A 14,359-nucleotide genomic window follows, 5' to 3' on the forward strand; every position below is an offset into this window, starting at 1 on the left:
AATGATGAATAGTCGATTCATTTGATTGTACTTTTGAAGAGATCCCTGCAAAGATCGATAACAGATCCAAAATATTCATGACGCAATAGCCATCTATCCTCTCTGTGGTTCTGTGACATCTCAAAAATATCAAACATGATTACAGGCATGATTGATTTCAGTCCATACCAACTTTTTGGGTGAATGCCTTCAATCTCCACAGGTCAAAAAATGATTAAAAACATGTGTACCATTGGTAAAATCAACAAAGCCTAAAAATGAATGGGGGGGGTGGAATCTAAAGAGTTTGGAGGTTTAGAAGGTATCGTGATAAGCTTTGAACTACAGAACACAGACCACTAACTAGCGCCCCACACCCCAAGCCGTGAAGCAGCGTTAATCAAGGGAAAATAAACAGAGCAGAGTCTCGGGGGCCTCAAGGTAAGAAGACTAAATAAAGACTGCAGTAGTGAGGCCTGCATGAGACACAGCTCGTTCGTCCGTCCAGTTCACATCAGTGAGAAGATAATTATCATTCATCCGATTTCCGTGTGCTTGTGCGTGTAGTTGCGTCATTGCATGTAGGAGTCACGCACTAAGTGCCTTACTCTGGACCTTAGCCAAGTAGCTTCAAGATCTCTGCTCATGCATGGTGAGCCTCCAAGGAGCCAGCACGCTCCGTCCGGGGGACTCCGTCCTAATCTCCGAAATCGAGGGAATTTTCCCATCGAGATGAGAAGCAGATGTCTCTCTTTTTTTTTCGGTCTCGCGCTGTCGCGCCGCCTACGTTTCTGTACCCTCCCTCACTGTGTCAAACCTGGACCTCCATCCCCCTCAGGGACAGGAGCGGAACATGAGCACCATGGGAAGGGTGGCCGTCCCCGAGGAGATGACGAGCGAGCCATTTTTTACTGCCTTTAGGTGCAGCGCTGAGAGGACATGGAACTGGTCCAAATGCATGTAACTTTCTCATGGAAATATGCAAACAAGTCAATTTGGTAGGAAATGTCATGTTCCGCCACTGGCTAGCTGGTTTAAGTGGACCGCAGCAGTTCAAGCTGGACTGCCTGGTTCCCAGCATTGATCCAGGGTGGGATCTTTGATTCTTGGCAGTGAAATGAAGTAAGGGAGGATCAAACATAAAAAAAAAATGGACTCTTTCCTATTTTCATCATCCATGTGCTCTCCTTGCTTCAGGCACCTGCAGCTCCGCCGATACCCGAACCGGCGTCCCTCTGGCCTTCAAGCAGAAAAACAACTGCTGGCCAACGTTTGCAATTTGTAAACAGAATTAGCAAAAAGCAGCTACCAGTGGAGACGAGACTGACTGGTTTTCCCGAGACAGCGGAGATATAAGGCTTATACGGATGCCTGCAAAATGTCGAACTTGCCATGCTATCATCCCAGATAAGCGTGTTGGTATGCAATTGTTTGGCTAACTGGGATTGCAGGGTGGCCTAATGGGTGGAAAATGATTCCTCAACTAGAGGATCACGGGATTACAGAAAGTTTGACTCCTGGTTCCCTGTAGCTCTCTTGAGCTCTTAAGAAATATGATGAACTCGCTGTTGCATCATTTAATTTATATCAAATAAAATCTTTCAAAACTTCTTGAACATTGATTCTAATTTTATTTAATGAACAGGGTCACAGTGCTCGTTCTGAAGTCATGGCTGAAGGTGACTGGGCGATATTGATGCAGCAGAGCTGCAGACTTAATAAGGCTCTGTTTACATTTTGTGGCCCCGTATTTTAGCAGACTTCAATGACCTGGGATTAAAAGGAGCCTAGAGGCGCACACACACACACACACACACATGGTGATAACAAGCAGTGCAGATTAGGGGTTGACGTGTTTGGGTTGAAGGTTACCTTGAGTGGGATTCAGACACTGTTTTCCCATTAGATTTAATTTTAAAAGAGTTAAATTGAGTTTGGGTTCAATTGAATTTTTATTTGTTGGTATTTAGTCATGATCATCATGAATGAGCACATATTTAACAAAGCAGTGATGGCCAATAGAGGATGGGCGTTTTATCCGAAGATGGATATCCCACCATGGTTTCAGCAAAGTTCCTGAATCCAAATGTCAGTTCGTAATAACAGTTTTAACAAATATGACAAAACTGGGTCATTGATTGATTTGACCCCTAATTTATTAATGGGCACCACAATAACCTGACCCCCTAAATAAAATAAATAAACAAAATCAATAAAATAAAAAGAGGTGCTATTGTTTTCAGATTACTGTATATTCTTGCTTTCTGCTCACGCACTTATCATTTTTTTGTGCAAGTAAATCCTAAAAGTTGAATTCATCAATCATCGTGACATATTTTCAGAAAGGAAACAATGGCCACACGGCCGCTTTAATGTTCTTCTGTGGCACCTCTGGGGCTTTCATTGGCGTACGGCGACACCCGGCTCGAAAGACACACCAACCAGCAGGCACCTGCACGGCCTGCATGCTGCAAGTGGAGAGATGAATCACATGGCCAGTGAATGCCGGTAATTTATTGCAAAGCGTGACAGTGTGGTCATAACACACAGAAATGACATGTGGGACGACCTGCAGTTTAAACGCTGCAGCGGGAGACCTAATGGGACATTATTTGGAATTCAATGCTAGGCATCAAACCAAAGGGGTCCCCCCCAACTGCCACTTAGCAAGGGGAAATGAGGGGAAGGGCCCATCTCCCATCTGCTTCTTTTGATGGTGCTGTTACAAGGATCTCCCCCCCCCCCCCCTTTTCTCTTCCCTGTGGTTTCCCTCTGCCTTTTCTTGTTCCTTTCTAAAAGGACACATTCCCACACTGTAACCAGAAAGACTCAAGGCCCACTTTCCCCCAAGCAGCTTTATGGCTCGGCTGGGGGTGGGGTTAGAGGGGCAAGGCGCTGGCCACCCCAATGGATCCCCCCCCCACCCCCACCTGTGTCCTTGCTCTCTCTCCTGTCTCTCACAAACTAGATAACAATCAGACAAATGGATTCTGTCAAGTGTTTTTACTCATATGATGCTGTGGGAGTCAACAATTAGAATGGTACTGGAGTGCTCTCGCCGCCTTCTGGGACCTCTCTTATCAATGTGAAGAAGTCGCAGGAGGAAATGCCAACTTAACTAGAAGGGGCTTGCACGCTGCTGTTTATCTGCCATCTGCAGCGACAGGGGATTTCAAGCAGCTAAAGGGGGCTGGCATGTCTCGTAACTGTTAACCTTGTAGTACTCTGGATGGCGCACTCTGAGATCTTTGCTCGGGATCTTGTTACAGGCCTTGCAGGAAAAGGGCACGGCGCACGCAAGCAAGCAAGCAGCGTCGGGCGGAGCACGCAAGCATGGGAAATGGAATCGACGGGCCTTTTTCTCTCTCTGGGCAGGAAACCACACATCTGCAGATGTTGAACAGCTGCGAGACATCAGGATCGACAGCATGAGAAATAAATGCTCGTGACATACTTGTTCGTACGGCTGACTTTTCAGTAAGGTCAACTGTGTGACAGAGCGCTACTGTGTCTTTAATGAGCCGATTCAAACTGCTGAGCGGAACTGTTGTTAAGTGTTCTTTCTGGTGAGAGAATAACGGGTTTTGTTTCGGAGCATTCCCGTTCCTAATCTAATGCGCATGACGGGAATGACATCATAAACAAACAAATAATGATGAATAAATACATAAATAAATAAATAGATAAAAATCAATAAATACATACGTAAATAAATAAATAAATAAATAAATAAATAAGAAGTACACATCTCTTGAGGAAAGTGGAAAAACTCCAAATTAACATGACATGATCTGTCATGATCTTTCCCATGCACTGCTTCATTTCTTTAAGGAGCATTTTTATAAACAGCAATCTTGTTTGTATATTTCCCACCTCATTAGAGATAGTTTTATTTCATCAAAAATGAAAACAGTATAAACTGTACAAGAATGTTGGATTCTAAACATCTGTTCCATAGCAAAACAGGAACCCAACAGTCATTCATTTATATTTATTTGGAAGTCATCTCTGAAAATGCTTAAATGGCTTATTTATTATTTGTGTTTAGTATCAAAATCGGTCATCTTCAGCAACTCCCTTTGGGCAAAATGAACCTTGTGACCTCAAATGGAATTGAAAACTTCCAACATCTTTAAAGTGAGCAGCTGGAATGTCATCAAAGTGTCACTCGATATGATCAAATTGGTTATCTCAACACCTCTAAAACATGTTTTCACGACAGAACAATCAGATATGAACACTTGTTCCGACTTCACAATTTGAGGCTGTGATGCTCATTTTATAGCGTACAGCTTGATAAATACACATTGACATTTCGAAAATGGTTGGAAGGGGGAGCAGATGAGAGATCTGATGTCTCGCTATATAAATGTCGACTGATGCTAAACTGAAGCATCCTCCAAAGTGTCCTCATGCGTTAGGCCTGGTAGGCTCAAGATTCGAAAAACTATACTGTGGAGCTGATTACAGTTTTTGATTTTGGGTGTGTTTCAGTACAATTCATGTCAATGACCTTAGTGCGTACTTTTAGATGAAGGGCAATCATCCCAGTCTGTCATAAGCAATATAAATCTTACCAGTTGATTTCTTTTGTGTCATGCTCTCCTGAGATAACTCTGACCAAATTTACTCCCAGGACCGGAATACCTGGCAATCACTTCAACAACCTCCTCATGTCATTTCCTAGAAAAACAAAAGAAATAACAATTTCAAAAGGAATCGTAGGAACAATTTGACTTCGCCTCTAAATCACACAGTTTATTTGCTTCTTGTATTGTAAGATTTGGCTTTATTTTTCAATGTTCCAGATCACAGTGACTGGAACATTAAGGTCATCATGTCCAAGTAAGGTCGACTTCATTTTTATTTTTATGGAAATACTTGTTTTGGCTTCAGGAAGAAGCCAAACGATAAAGTTCATTTAAGGAAAAACAGTTGAAAGAAAAATATTTATTCTCTCAAGAGAAGATGTCAAAGGCTGTAAAAAGATTGAAGCAAAGCGCTTAGCGTAGATTGTCTCGCATCAACAGGCAAAGGCATGACTCTCTTGTCCCTCTAGTGGTAGATCACATGTCTAGTAGCAAAACAATAGCTTCCTTTATTCTTATATATTCATGAAGATCACTCTAAAATGAGATTTAATAATTTACATTTGTTATAATTAGTGCAAATGGATTCAGTTGAGGACAGTCACTTTCATCATTTGCACACACTGCAGTATTTATAAACACAGACTTTACAAATGAGTTCCATTTATGTTTAAATATCAGAAATTGCCTAATTAAAATTTCAGAACTCTAGGTGCAAAACTAAAATGTCTCAGATTTACCAGAAGGGGACACTGTGGTAGCAGATTCAAAATTAATAAATACAATTAATATAAAAAGCGTGTACCCTTCGGTAAGGGTTATGGATGGATATATTTTTCCTGCGTGCAGCAAACCATCGACCACCTCTTCCCCTGGAGAATTTAATTCAGATTTCCAGTCAATACCAATCAGGGACTTTGAACATCCAGTGAATAATGAACGCTGAATAGAAGCTTTTTTGCAGCTCCTCCACCACCCCTGGTAAGTCACCCAATTCCATTTTAAATGAAATTTAATGAAGGATGGTGAAGATAACTTATCTTGTAGTCTAATGGGCCCATTAATCTGAATAAGGAGGTTATGCTTGACAGTTCCTTAGTTAACCTCCTCTGATGGAACAATTCAGCTACAGGATTCTGCAAACTTTGAATATTCCATCTATTCATCCGAGGCAGATACGCTAACAACTCATCCGTTATGTCGCAACTTTGCATATTCAAATGATGTCATGGGAAGAATATTTATATAGGTGTGAATTATTGTTAGTATCTCCAAAAATGTAATACAAATGAGCATTTACATTAGATTATAATTTAGAATTTACTACTTCGTTTAAATTACAATGCAATGTTGTTTAAAAAAAAGAAAAAAGCTGGGATTCATCCAAAAGACTCTGTGTCATAAAGACTTTGATTTCAAAGGATGAACTCTGACTGAACTCGCAGTTTTGTCGATGTAGTATCATCCACAAGGGAGGGTATTGATTTACCTTTTTTTTTTTTTATTCACTTTGAATCATTACACCCTTTAGAGTAAAATCCAATCTCAGTTAACCAAGCTTAAAACTCCTCAAAAAGATTTAACATGTTCCTGTCATGGAGTCTATAGTGAGATTTTTTGAATTAAATGTCAAAGATTACTCGAGCGGCATTTGATCCCATGAGTGCCGTTCAACTACATTCACGATCAGATTTTTAATTTTTTTTTTTAAGACAGACTCTAATAGAACATTGACATGAGCATTAGTCTCACTCTCATCTGATCAATCAGGCTAAATGTTCCGTTTCTTGCTTTTGACCAGCCTTTGCTCCACAGAGGCCTCGCTCGGGCAAACTAATCCATCATCCTGACTGCACTCACCCTACGATCGAGTGTGTGGAAAACCCTCACTGAGGGAATTAACTTCATACCGGAGGCCATAAATCTCTTGCCATTTCTTTCCATCTTCCTCAGATAAAGCGAACTTACCTCATCATCTAACTTTTGTCTAAATTTAAGAAATAAATCAAAATATGTGGGAATGCTCACACCAAAGTATTTAAGTTACCAATGCAAAGTGATAAACTTATTGTTACATTTGCATCTAAGAATGTCAAAATATTTTTGCTTGTTCAAATAGAGGTTTAGGGTTAGGGTTACTGTAAAGTTACTGTACATTATATTCACACACACTTCAGAGTATTGATTGCCGTTCAACTCATAGCTAAAGGTCAAAGGCTTTCATGGAGAGGTCATGTTTGAATCATTTTGCTAATAGCTACAGTACGTGACATGACATTGTGTGCACGTGCTTTACATGCAACATGGCGAGATGTTGCCCTTCAGTGTAACACGGACACACACGCAGTAGCTTATAAAATGTTGATGCGCGGGCATGCTTCCAGCAGTTACTGATTTTAATTGGCAGCATAGCACATGGGAAGATGGTAACTACCTGCTGTAAGTAGTCTACAGTGCTGAATTGTCTTCCTCCAACGATATGCTCAAACAGGCGTAAAAAGAAAAGTGGTAAAGTGTGACTCGGCATAATCGAGGTGTCTATTTTTAACAGCGCTGTTTGGACATGGTATATTTTATTCATATGTAGGCTGTTGACTCAACTGCCCGCAAGTTTGTTTTTATGGAGAGGAGGAGGAGGAGGAAGGATTTCATAAACAGATCATTGTTTCTTTGCAGATAGCAACAAAGGATGGTCTCAAAGGACAGCGTTCTAATTTATACTGAGCACTCACGTAATACTCGAGACAGAGCTATTTGGCTTTTTTTTTTTTCTTCTTCTAAAACCAGACAGACCTTGTTTTGACTCACTGCTGCACCATCCAAGTTATCTTTAGTAGACATTGAATATTTATACTGCAGGTGGCTAGGTGGGGGGGTCAGTCATTGATCTTAAAGGTGACCTAAGGGGTCCTGGTGGGGCCACCTAGGATGAAGTCACATGAGACACATTGTAGCATCTATTAAACAAATGATGATGCTTGAATACAAATACATGAAGCATTCACGGGTGGTACAACAATTAAGCAAATGATTGCAAGGCTGATCACTAAATCACATTACAGCTCAACATATAACAAACATATCAGCCGATATCTAAAAATAGATGTTGGTATTTGCACTCGCCAAGCACGCGAGCTGCAGGGAATAAGATGCGGGATCCATTATTTTCTAATGGGTAGGTGAGAGGGAAAGAATGTTCATCACCCACAGAGGATTTGTATATGAAGATACTCTGAATGTTAATCATGTTGTGTGAGATTGAAGTCAGCCTTATTGCACTCATTGCTAGGGGACAATTAGAGCTGATATTAAAGAGGACGTGAGGATGGATTTTTTTTAATGATAGCTTCTAAGTTATTGCTCCAAGGACTGAATGATTCCTTTCAGTCGACATGGAGACTTTTTTTGTCTCCGCGCCTTGCAGTAAATATGCATTTAGAACGTGCTCAAGCTTAAAGCCATAAAGTGGGCCAAAGCTGCATAGACTTCAATGTTTGTGTGTTAGTATTTGATAGGAAATATAACTCAAGACATGAAAGTGAGCCACCGCCCGCATATACTGCTTGACTGATAAGCAGACAGTTTCAAAGGAGCACAATAAAAGGACTCAGCAGAGGAAAACTTCTTTTGGACTGCAGCAGAAAAAAAAAAAGCTTTTAAGAAAGTGTTCGGTGATAAATTTTCAAAAGATGGAGGGGTGGGGGAGACTTTCTGAGTAATTTTTGTGGCCACAAAGCTGTTCCTGGACTGAATATGTGAGATAAGTGTTTTGGAGCCCAAACCAAATGAAACAAAAGAACATAAGGTGGAGATTGGTTCAGTAAGCAAGACGGGGGGGGGGTGGAATCACTGCTGGCATCCAAGGGCATCATAAACCTCAGCATCTGTCTGCACAACAATGCAGAAAGGGGACACACTGGGAATCGATTTCACACAAAGAGCGCAGCACTTGGAAAGACAGACACTCTAGTCCTGCATCTTGCGTTATTGAATTTGGAACCCACATTTATGAGCAGCATCTACTACGTGCAAATACAAGGCAGGAGGAGCGCCAGACCCCAAAACCTGCAGGCAACTGAGGCATAAAAGATTGTTCTGTATTTTTTTTTTAACCTTAATTCATTGCAACAATGCTTGAAAATAATAATAAAAAAATGTTTAGAAAGATTCCACATTTTAGCAGTCATGTAAAAAAGCAAGCACGGAAAATAAAAATGCTACTTTTCAAAAGGTGTGAAGCAATGTGTGAGACTAACAAATCCCACGTGTTTCTCTTCAACACATTCATATGTAATTGTGAAAAAGAAATGGAATTATTGCGCCATATATACAAAAACACTGCAATCAAAACAACGCATGGTATAGCATGATTAAATTTTTTTTATTTTGCACATGCTTCATTCATATAAGTAGTTTTTAACTAGTCATCACCCGTAGGTTACCGTGCTGCTAACATGTACTTAAATTGAATAAAATTCTCCCTAAAAAAATAAATGCTAAAAACATAAAAATAGATCTAAAAGATTACATTCAAATATATTGTACTGACTAGTTCAATACAAATAAAGAAATTATATATACAACAAGATACATCCTTAGCATTTTTTTTCCCAGATATTTTTTTATTAAATTGAAGACATGAAATTGTAGTGACACGCCCCCTTGCGGCGCGTGTCTGTCTGCCGCACTCATGTTTGGACTGGCTCGCTGCGCGTGCAGGAGCGTATCAGCGCGTCACTGGAGGAATGTCAATGTGCTAATTGTTGATGCGGCTTGGACTCAGGGCCACATACGAATGCTTCATCTACAACCCTGCACAACTGACTGATCATGACCAGCGCTGAGATTATTGTGGAAAGCTGCAAGCAGCCTTGCATCAGTCTGGAGCCCCTTGATGGCAAAAATACCCTCTTGCCGGGCAAATCGACGCCGAGTGGGGGCACGGGTCGCACGGGCCCCTTAGCGAACGGCGGCCCCAAAGTGACAGACAACGGGGTGCATGACATTGAGGACCGCATCTTGAGGATCACCGGCTACTACGGCTACAACCCGGGCTACTCCAGTCACAGAAGTAAGTGTCACCACGCAAAACAATAAACTAACAAAAGTAGTGCTATATATATTAATAGGTCCTTGAAATATTTGCCTTCTTATACACATCTGTAGATGAAAGAAAAAATAAAATTACTCTTCTATGCAAAAACGATATAGACGCTATATATTCACTTTTCTATGCTATTAAAATGATAGAATTAAAATTATGTTCCTTACTATATCAATCTCTATGACAAAGAAATGGAATAAAATGACGTTTCTGTACAATTACAATGATCGGGGACACCTATTACTATAGATTATTATAATAGAGACAAATGGAAAGATATATACTCATTCATTACATTATGTCACTGATACTCTCCTAGAGTATATTAGAAAAGGAAACATACTGCTATTCACTTTTCTCTACTGTGTTGTACTGTATTATTCTATACTACAATAGTTTTCTACTCTACAGCATGCTATCTATATGCAGCTCAGATCAATCATCAATGTCACCCTGATGGCTCCTTTGACATGCATGTTTGATTGAAAACGATTCAGTGTCCAAATAACAATCTAAGTTCTGTCTCCATGATGCATGAGAATGCTCCCAGCTGTCTTTTGACTTTGACATAAGACGCAGCTTCCACATTTGTGATTTGTTCACATGCTTTTGAACGGTGGGGACTTTTGTTGATACAGGAATATAATGATGTAGTTTGTTCTAAGGATGATCTTTCAGATCTTACCGAGATTTTAAAAGGTATGGCATAAGTATGCAGGGAAGGACTGCACAATGCCTTTTAGCTTGCACCACTGGTAGCCTTTTTTTTTTTTTTTTATGTATGAGGAGCCTTGATTCCAAAGCTAAAATGCTTCACCCTAAATAAATTGACTTGGCACGCAAGCTCGCAAACATCTCGCCCCGACTGTTAAATAAAAGCTCAACTCTAGATTATTTAAACATCGATAAGTCACGCGCTCCCAATATTGAGAAGTCAGATCGTTTGTCAAAGTAAACACGAAAATGCAAAATAAATGAGGAAAATGTTTACGCTAAGGGTTATTAAGATGCTTCTCATCACGACAATACTTTTTCAGATTGCAGGCAAGGAAAAGGAAATGAGCCCCATGCTGTCTGTTGTTGTAGATTAATCATGGATGCAATCATGCACTCTCATTTGGAGAGATATCTAGCTGTCCAGGTTGATCCCACGAGGGAGTGGTCTGATTAATGAGCAGCAACCCAAACTTAAGATTGGAAACAACTGATCCCAAACACTTCCAATAATGAGACAGTTATCATGTGTAGCAATGCAGGAATAGAAATATGATTGTTATTGAAGTAGATGTATTGTTTATAAAATATAAAACTGTTCCCAACCAGCGAGTCGTGAGAGCTCATGCAAATTGTATGAATCGCTCCCAAAACTATTTATTTACAACAACTAATGCATCCTTGTTTCAAAACTAGCAGAACTGAATAATTCTCAAATGTACGAAACCTCTAATTGTTATAACACCCCAAAGCCACCAGGAGGTGCATTCTTCATAATAGTTATTGTTGTTGAATCTAAGTCCAGTCATAATATTTCCTCCTGTGAGTCACTTTTAAGTAACAGACAGAATATTGTGTATGAATAGCAGCCAGGTCAGGCAGTGATATTTGCATTGTGTAACTGGGGAAGGTGAATGATGGGATGTCATTTCAGGCCTGAGGAGCAGGTGTGCATCATAATAACACCCATTGCCACCCCCTTAAAATAGCACGCGTCTGCAAGCCGTTGATTTGATTTGAAAAACATTTCCGATTTTCCGATAAGATATGCCATCTGTGCAGCCGCCGCCTATTCATCAACTTTTTTTTTTTTTTAGTCGACGGAGGTTGTTCCTCTAAGGCGCAGTATTTGTAGAGTTATTAAACTTACTATGATGGTTCGTAAGAAGCAGTGTGAATTAATGAATCATTACAGGCACAAAATACATTTTGGGAAAGTCACTTTCTCGAGTATTGCTTTCCAAAGAGCATCAATTTCCATAGACAACTATCACATCGATGAAATTCATGCCGTTTCAAGTAAGATCCTCTTGGCACTTTGGTATGATTGCTTCTTGCCATCTGTGTAGTGCTAGAATTTGCCTTTGAGGAGCTCATGTACTACATTTCGCGACAAGGTCTTGGCTATAATACATCATACCGGAATGGAGGTTTGAGGCAAAGTCGATAGCGCTTTCAACAAGGAAGCAGATAATATCCCGACCTCAATAATATGCACAAGAGGCACGGAAATCGAATTGACTTTCCAAAAAGAGGGGGTGGGGGGGGGGCAAAGTGCTATTCCCGGCATAGTTTTTTGGTCTCCTACCGTTCCACACGACAAAAGCATGCAGTAAATGCCTCCTCAGCGTCTGTTGAAAAACGTTTCAATTAAGTTGCTTTGTATCTGGGTTTAAATGGCGAAATTAAAAAAAGGGGGGGCAATGCACACTACCTACTGGGTGAACAAGTCTAACGCAGCATAAATGGCAGGTACTACCCAGAAATGTTATTGTCCCATCACAGCAAGACCATCTAATGCACTTAGAGGGAAATTAGAAGAAGAAACATTGTGTTTTGAAGTGCACTTGAGTAGCATACAGGAAGCATTCATCATTCGGGCTTTCTTTTCTAATCCAAATCTTGAAACGATGTGAACACCAAATCATTCTTCTTTCAACGTTGAGCATTTTCATGCAGCTATTTTCAAGTCAGCCGTTCCCAGGCCTTCTCTCGCAAGGCTATTTATATCAAGCAGAGTGTCGAGCCTTGCCTGAATGACTCCTGGAGTGCTGTTAGCCTCCACAGTCTCCTGGGGATCTGCAAAACCATCCCGCATGGAACGGGTGCAACGTTTCACCTTTGGAATGTCGATGTACTTCTCGTCAGGTGATTTTGGATAGTCGGACAGCTTGAACATAGCTGAAACTGAAATAGTCACATTTTATATTATGGTACAATAGAGGCAAGTTTAATATGGTTATGAGCTGGTCTGAGTACTGTGAGCTGCCTTAAAGTGCCCTTGTGGACTCAATGAGTACACGGCATCAAGGAAAAAAATTGATATGACCTTCAATGACCTCAAATAAAATGAAGAGTTTGTTTTCTGTTTATTTGATGCAGCATGTACAAAGCTAAGGGCAATTTTTAATATGCATTCACACACAGACAGTTGATTTGTGCACAGATTTAGCGGGCATGTCAAAAACAGAAATAATCTTAATTCATATTTGATTAAATGGAAAATGTTTGGTGTATTTTTAATTATGTTTCTAAACTGAACCTCCTTTCCAAAAGTTTGGGTTGCCACGCTGGAGCCAAAATGTTTTCATGGACTGGGGTCAATGGACTTGAAATCTACTATTTTTCTATTCACCACTAGATGCCGTCATCCTCCATATTTCCAACTAAAGTACTTGGAGGGCAAAGTGAGGACAGACTACTCTAGCAGTAGAGGAACATCTTGACGGTTCAAACAGCAATTACGAGCAGACCATTTTATCATTCTTCATTTTCCTCCTTGAGATATTTAGAGACAGACAAAATCTAAAAAAAAAAAAAACTCATATGTGTGAGAAGTGTTTGCAAATCTAAATGACAAAAGGGGCCTAATAAAAGGATTTTTTTGAATCAATAGATGGGGCTGCAGCTGTTGCTATGGGGGGCTAAGAGGGGGGATGCTTTATTATGTGTTGCTTTGATCCGTGGTATGTCCATTTGGTAGTTTTGGTGGTTACAATAGGTGGAGATTTATTAATTCAACATTAGGGTGCATTTCAGGCTTCATTCTACGCCACTAAATGATGACAATACGTGCCATCGCGATATAAAACACTAAATGCATTTTAATTAGTCAGCCATAAATATATTCATGCTCCAAAATGAGATTTTTTTTGGGGGGGAGCAACCACTGGTATTTTACTTGTCCCTTTAGCTTCTATTTAGTGACAGTGGCAGTGCCTGTTCTGGAGACATCCCTTTTAATCAGATAGCGATTAGCATTCTGGACTTTGCTGACTGGAGGCTTCTTTTGCCGTCCCGTCCCTCTCTGTCTAGCTTTTGTCTCCACTCATCAGCAAGTCTATTTTTAAGTGACCCTCCTCTCACGGGATCCATCCTCCTACCTTCCGCTTACACCAGAGCAAATGTTATAGCTTCAGCGGAACTTGGATGACACATTTATTCATTCTAATGGATGCGGGGATAGAGTTGATTTTGTCGATTTTATGGTTGGGATTATAATAAATGTTCACCTTGCTGTTCTTCCATTAAATTATGACATCAGTGTTTTTGAAATATGGCTTCAAACAAGTAAAAGTCACCTTGGTGTTGATATATGGCCCTCATCTGTAAGATTCAAAAGAGTGACTTGTTCTCTTTTAGAAGATCAGACACAGCACACAAAAAAAAATGCTGCACACTCTGGTGCAGTATTAGAATTTTAGCTGGCTGAGATTTGTATGACCGGGCTTAACTGTAGTTTTACCTGGTTTTTCCTGAAATTAAACCAGGTTTTTGTAATATTAGAAATAAGATGAAAAAAAATGTTGACCCTTTTTCACCGATAGTGAAATTGAATTTTTTATTATTATTATTTTTTTAGCAAAATAAAAAATTAACAGCTGAAATAATTAAAAAAAAAAACTCTCATAACTGATGAAAAAAAAAACGAAATGTTAAAAAGTAGTGGCACAACTGGCACCATTTAAAATGC

General features: G+C 40.0%; 1 long non-coding RNA gene across 1 annotated transcript; it reads right to left on the reverse strand.

The window, feature by feature from the left end:
- Positions 1-1,640: 1,640 nt before the first annotated feature.
- On the reverse strand, positions 1,641-12,563 carry LOC147045353 (uncharacterized). The gene is made up of 3 exons (XR_015068317.1): positions 12,419-12,563; positions 4,557-4,662; positions 1,641-2,447 (listed from the first exon to the last, which is right to left on the reverse strand). It is a non-coding gene; the product is annotated as an uncharacterized LOC147045353 (long non-coding RNA).
- Positions 12,564-14,359: the final 1,796 nt, after the last annotated feature.

This window comes from Syngnathus leptorhynchus, chromosome 15 (assembly GCF_054491065.1).
Source record: "Syngnathus leptorhynchus isolate UIUO chromosome 15, UIUO_Slep, whole genome shotgun sequence".
Classification (NCBI taxonomy): domain Eukaryota; kingdom Metazoa; phylum Chordata; class Actinopteri; order Syngnathiformes; family Syngnathidae; genus Syngnathus; species Syngnathus leptorhynchus.